This window comes from Canis lupus, chromosome 1 (genome assembly GCF_003254725.2).
Source record: "Canis lupus dingo isolate Sandy chromosome 1, ASM325472v2, whole genome shotgun sequence".
NCBI classification, from domain to species: Eukaryota; Metazoa; Chordata; class Mammalia; order Carnivora; family Canidae; genus Canis; species Canis lupus.
In genome coordinates, this window is record NC_064243.1 from 39,466,245 (window position 1) to 39,472,244 (window position 6,000).

At 48.4% G+C, this 6,000-nt stretch overlaps 1 pseudogene; it reads left to right on the top strand.

Moving 5' to 3' along the window:
- The first annotated feature begins 594 nt into the window (after positions 1–594).
- Positions 595–1,264, top strand: LOC112643453 (proline-rich protein 3-like; annotated as a pseudogene).
- The last annotated feature ends 4,736 nt before the right edge of the window (positions 1,265–6,000 follow it).

Sequence of the window (6,000 nt, forward strand, 5' to 3'; positions counted from 1 at the left end):
GTATTTCACACATTGTTAGTGTGGGGGTTCATGTGAAGTGCTGCATTGTGTTAAAGAACTAGTCATAAGCCTCCAATCTTATCTCAAACTGACTCCTAAGATTTAACAGATCAATTCAAAGAAGATACTTCTTTATGATTCCTAAGAATCGCTGACCCCACTCTTGGCCTTAAGTGTTTGTTCTAGGGACACTTCATGTATGGACACTTATGTTGCATTCTCTTAGAGGTTACAGAGCACATTTGATTAGGGAATGGGGAAAACAGAAGGGTGGTTGTCATTCTTTAACCACATGTGCCATTTGGGAGACCTCAGAATGATGGCTTTCTTACTCCTAGCTAAGAAGACCCACAGCACCCTGTACCTAGTCCTTGGAGGATGTGCATGTGTGTGTGAGAGACAGGATGCATGCTCGCTCAAGTGTAGGTCTGGTCTTCTCATCAGGACTGTGGGCAGCCTTATTTGCAAGCATTCCCCTCACACAGCGCCCCTCCAACACTACACCAGGTGCTAAGAGCACTAGACACTTAGAAACACAGAGTCTTGAAAAGCACGAGAAAATAACTGAGAGACTGCCCTCCAAATCCTGCTGCAGCCATTGCCACAACCATGATGCCCAAATGAAAGAAGCAGAATCAGCAGCAGCCCCCGCTGCCAGAGCAGGAGGAGACTGGAGACAGGAGGATGGGAGTCCCATCGGACCACCCAGCCTTCTGGGCCCTCCCCCCAACGGGATGCAACGGAATGCTACGTGGCAATGAAAACGAACGAACTCCTGCTGCAGGCAACCTGGATGAATCTCACAAACACGGTGTTGAGCGAAAGGAGCCAAACAGGAATGCAGACTCTCTTCACAGAGGTCCTCCAGGGTCAAGGGGACCAAGGACTCCACTGCTGAGCCTCCCACCTCCTCCCAGGGGCAGAGGCCTGATCCAGGGAGGCGGCCCAGATGGTCGTGGCTGGTGGGGGGGCCAATACTGAACCTCCTTTTCCTGGACCGGGCCATGGGGGTCCTTCCAGAGGAGGCTTTCATAAAGAGCAGAGAAAACCCCGAAGGCTCAAAAGTTGGTCTCTTATCAAAAATACCTGCCCGCCCAACAATGGCCCCCAAGTTATGGAAGACAAATCCAACCGCCCTGTCTGCCGACACTTTGCCACAAAGGACCACTGTCGATATGAGGACCTCTGTGCCTTCTTCCCAGGCGCCCATGGACCTCCTCTACGAGACCGTGCCCTCCCATCTGGGCTGGAAGGAGCCCTCTGACCTAGCAGCCATATATTGCCCTGTGGGCCTGTGACGGCTACTGTGAGGCTGTTCTGCCCACCACCCTCAATCAGTGACACCCACCTCCATCTGCCACCTCCCCCTTCTGGGGTCCAGAGTTGTGTTTCATCACTGGTGCCCAGAGTGTGGGCTTTCTTTTGATCCAGCCTCCAGAGACTCGCCTTCAGGACCCCACCTCTGCTCTCTTCAACTGCCTCCTGGATCCAATTCCCCTTCGCCGACTCACTGCTGAACAGGAAACCTCTTTGGTGCTGTTTCTTGTGCATCTGTCCACCCAGCCCTCAGTACTGCCCTCGATTCGTACGAGCCCTGGAGCAGTTTCCTACCATTCCCTTCTTCTAGATGCTTGTTTTAAATCCTTTTTATGTGACAAACCCTACCCCCAGAGCTGCCAGTTGACCTGGGGTCAAGTATGGATGACTGGTGCAGAGTCACTCCCTGGAAGGCCACCCTCCCAGCTTTTGGATTGTGTAGGTCCTGCGTCAGTAGCGTGATCCCCACACTCTGGTCTGTGATCACTGTGCTTTGTGAAACTGTGCATCCCCTCGTACACAGCCTTTCTCAGTGTCCATGGCATCACTGTGACTTCCCAACACTAGAGTTTTTCTGCCAAAATGAGTGAGGCTCTTGATGCCCTCTAGACTTTCCACACCTCCCAACATGGGAGAATTGTGAAACTTTCTGCAAGACTGCCTCCCGGGTCTCCCCATTCTCCTGGTGTTGGCTTTTCGGGGTTTGACACAAGCCCATGAGATGTCCTCTAAAACCTCTTACGGGCTATCCTATCTCCTCTCCAGCCTACTTTAGTTAGAGTACGTCATTGTGAGGCCACCAGCCCTTTCATCCGAATTCTGTGAATCTCCACCTGGCCTACCCTTGGGTGAAACCTGGACGGTACTGTCGCCCTCGTCTAACCTTCTTCCCTACATCCCTGGCACTGGTTGTTTTCTGTGAAAACGGCAGTGAACAGGTTCAGTTTTGCACTGGCCCTGAGGAAATGGGTCAGGAGTTGTGTGGGCAAGAGGGAGGGGGGATGAGAGCCGTTGGAGAACCGAGAATGAATTTTTTTTCTTTTTAACTTTTTTTTTTATATTAGTAATAAATGCAGTGGAAACAAGAGAAAAGAAAGAAAGAAAATAACTGAGAAATTATCTCCTGCATCCCCAAACTGCAGATCCACTTGCCTCTCATCCTGACTGGATAATCTCTTTCTTCCCCCATTCAATAGAACACTTGGAAACCACCCACTGGGCCTCCTCTCTGGACCTTCTCTCAGCACACATCCTTACCTAGTTTTTCCTCCTCCCTCCAGCCATGACTACAGAGCTGTCCCTCCATCGGTCTAATCCTTCTGCCCATGCTCAGGATCCTGTCCAGGATTATAGCCATCGCACATTCCCTCACTTCTCTGTAGCTTTCCCTTGAACATGTTTGCAGCAGTCTGGTGCTTTCCAGACTTTCCAGGCCCAACCAAATTTCCCCTTTATGGATATTCACACTGCATTTCTCTGGGGAGCACTCACATTTCATGGGGGTGCAACCTTTAGTCATGGTATCTCCCATGCCTCTCTGAGTGGTGAGGATGGCTCATGCCAGGTCATTCAGCCTCCATGACCACAGAACTGGGCCCTGGAGTTGAAGATCAGAGACCTCAGAGGGTTGAACTGTCTGAATGTGGTTGCCCAGGAAGCTTGGCAATGAAGAACCCTAGGCCTTCTTGTCCTTTCCAAAGCTTGTTCAGCCGTTCTTTTATTTGATTCCTTATGCCACTGGCCAAATATCTCTTTTCAGGTACCCCGAATATTCAAAAACTAAAGACTCCCATTTTGAACTTCCAAATTAAGCAATAAAAATTGGTACGCACAGGCAAGGCTAAAGCTCTGACTTGGGCGACAGAGCCCACGCATCTCCAGCCACTCTCAGCCCTTCGTTTGAATTAGGCTGATGTCGAAGGGCGCAAATGCCTCCTGGGCATTCCCAACTGATGGTGAACGTATAGTCACTAGATTCATTCTGGACTGGAAGGAAAACCAAACTTAAGATAAATTGGCTAATGAGGATCCACACGTGGGTTTTGAAGAGCTGACTGTGATCCCTGAGGTATCCTAGGGATCATCAGCAATTTGAAAATATATGTTGTAAGTCTGCCTTTACGGTGCAACGGGAGATGCAACATAGTGGGTATAAAACACCTGACACAGAGATGTTAATCTCGCCAGGAAAACAGGTCATGTGAGATACGGAGAGGGCCGAGAATGAGGAGACAGTGGCTCTGCGATGCAAACAAAGCAAAACAACAAACAACTGGACCAGCAGAGAAGAGTTGTGTCTCTACTGTCCTGGGAGTAGGCATTTGGCACATCCACTCCCTCTGATTTTGGAGGATTCCTGCTGGCGTGTGCAGTGGCTAGCAGGAAGTGCCCCTCGGCCCCCTCCCTGCCCACAGTGTGGGACACAACTCAGGCTGGACAAGCCACCAGATGCTCCACCTGCGTCTGGATCTAGACCTACCAATGCCAGGTGTGAGAAGGAATGAGGCTCGCGCAGGGTGTCTGCGGCGGGTGTTACCGGCCGGGACGCCCGGCCTGGAGGCCTGTGCCCGAAGTCCCACCGTGGCCTCCTGCTTTTCCAGCTGCGGCACCTACCTCGGTTCCAGTCTCTGCTGGTCGGCCGGTCTCCTGCTGACCCTCTGGGGCCCGTGACTCTGTCTCCTGGAGCCGTGTGCTGTTGCTCTACCAAAAATACAGACTTCCGTTAAGCTTAAAAATAAAGCTGCTAGCAATGTCAGCAGCAAAAGATGGGTTTACTTGGAAGAGCAGAGAGCTGCAGTGCGGGACTAACAGGCTGGGACAAACCACAGAGAAGCCCGCAGTGGAAAGGAGATGCGTGCTCTCTTCTAGAAAAAGCAGACGGTCCGGGAGGCTGGTAAGAGCAAAGAGTTCACTGGCGTAAACCGGGCGGCTTCTCATTGGCTGTGCTGTGACCATCTCTCTCTCTCATTGGCTGGGCTGTTGTCAGGGCAGGAGCAAAGCCTTTCTTTCACCTGCTGGGTATTAGAAGGCGTTTCCACCTGCAAGGTACATCCCTTCCCGTCGAGTTTGCAGTTAACTGTGAGCCCCAGGGCCTGAGAGCTCTCCTTTGCCAGGCCGCCAGGCCCCATTCTCATGAGGTTTCCCTTCATTAATTTTCACACTTCTCAGGTCATCCAATTTGTAGGAAATGTCTTCATTTCTATTGTATTACTAGTTAGTTAGTTAGTTAGTTAGTTAGTTAGTTAGTTAGTTAGTTAGTTAGTTAAACTAGCTTTTAAAAAATAAGGGCTGTGGGCAGCCGGGGTGGCTCAGCAGTTTAGCGCTGCTCTCAGCCCAGGGCATGATCCTGGAGACCTTGGATCAAGTCCCATGTCGGACTCCCTACATGGAGCCTGCTTCTCCCTCTGCCTGTGTCTCTGCCTGTCTCTCTCTCTCTCTCTGTGTCTCATGAATAAATAAATAAAATCTAAAAAAAAAAAATAAGAACTGTGCTTGTCTTTTCTGGCTTCAGAGTTCTTAACACTAACATCTCCTCAGGAACGGAATATCTAACAAGAAAGAAAAGTAAAGGCATCAAATGAGTATGTATGTGTGTTTTACCAGCAGCTGGGATTGTCGTAGAAGAACTTTGCCTTTAGAGTCACATTAAATTCCACTTTTACGGGGCATTCCTTGGGGCCTCAGGCAAGTCACTTAACCTACCCTGGCCTTAGTTTCCTCACTTACAAGTGGAACAATAATTCCTACCTCACTGGACTATTGTAAAAAGTAAATGAGACATTAAAGTGGGAGTTCAGGATCCCTGGGTGGCGCAGCGGTTTGGCGCCTGCCTTTGGCCCAGGGCACGATCCTGGAGACCCGGGATCGAATCCCACGTCGGGCTCCCGGTGCATGGAGCCTGCTTCTCCCTCTGCCTGTGTCTCTGCCTCTCTCTCTCTCTCTCTCTCTCTGTGACTATCATAAATAAATTAAAAAAAAAATTAAAGTGGGAGTTCTAGCCCACTTGTCCTTCCAACAAGTAGTGCTAGAACAAGTGGATATACGCTTATGAAAAAATGAAGTCGGCCCCTACCTACCACACATCATTATACAAAGATGATCTCAAAGTGGATCACTGGCCCAAGTGTAGGATCTAAAACTAGAAAACTCTTTGGAAAAACATGAAAATAAATGTTCATGGCCTTGGATTAAGCAAAGGATTTGTGGGGATGATAAAGAAAAGCACAAGCAACAAAAGGAAAAATACATTAATAGGACTTAATCAAAATTAGAAGCTCTAAAGACACTATAAAAAAATAAGCCATCAGAATGGGAGAATATATTTATAAGTCATATATCTGACCTAAGTACCAGAATTTACTAGAGTGTTTGGGAGAGTAAGAGTGACTCCTAATACAGGATTCTCTTCTGGGGTGGTGAAAGCGTACTAACATTACAGAGGGATGATGATTGCACATATCTGAATATGCTAAAAACCACTGAATTATATATGTTAAACAGCATATGAATTATGTCAATAAGGTTATTAAAAATTAATTGAAACAGTGTATACATAACAGTGTACAAATAGAAAATGTATACATCTAACCATTGCACATAAGTGTACATGTAGTACAGTTTACAAAATATTTTACTTCTTGTTGCTTTGTTTTATGATGATTGATTGAGCAGAAAGTGCTGGAA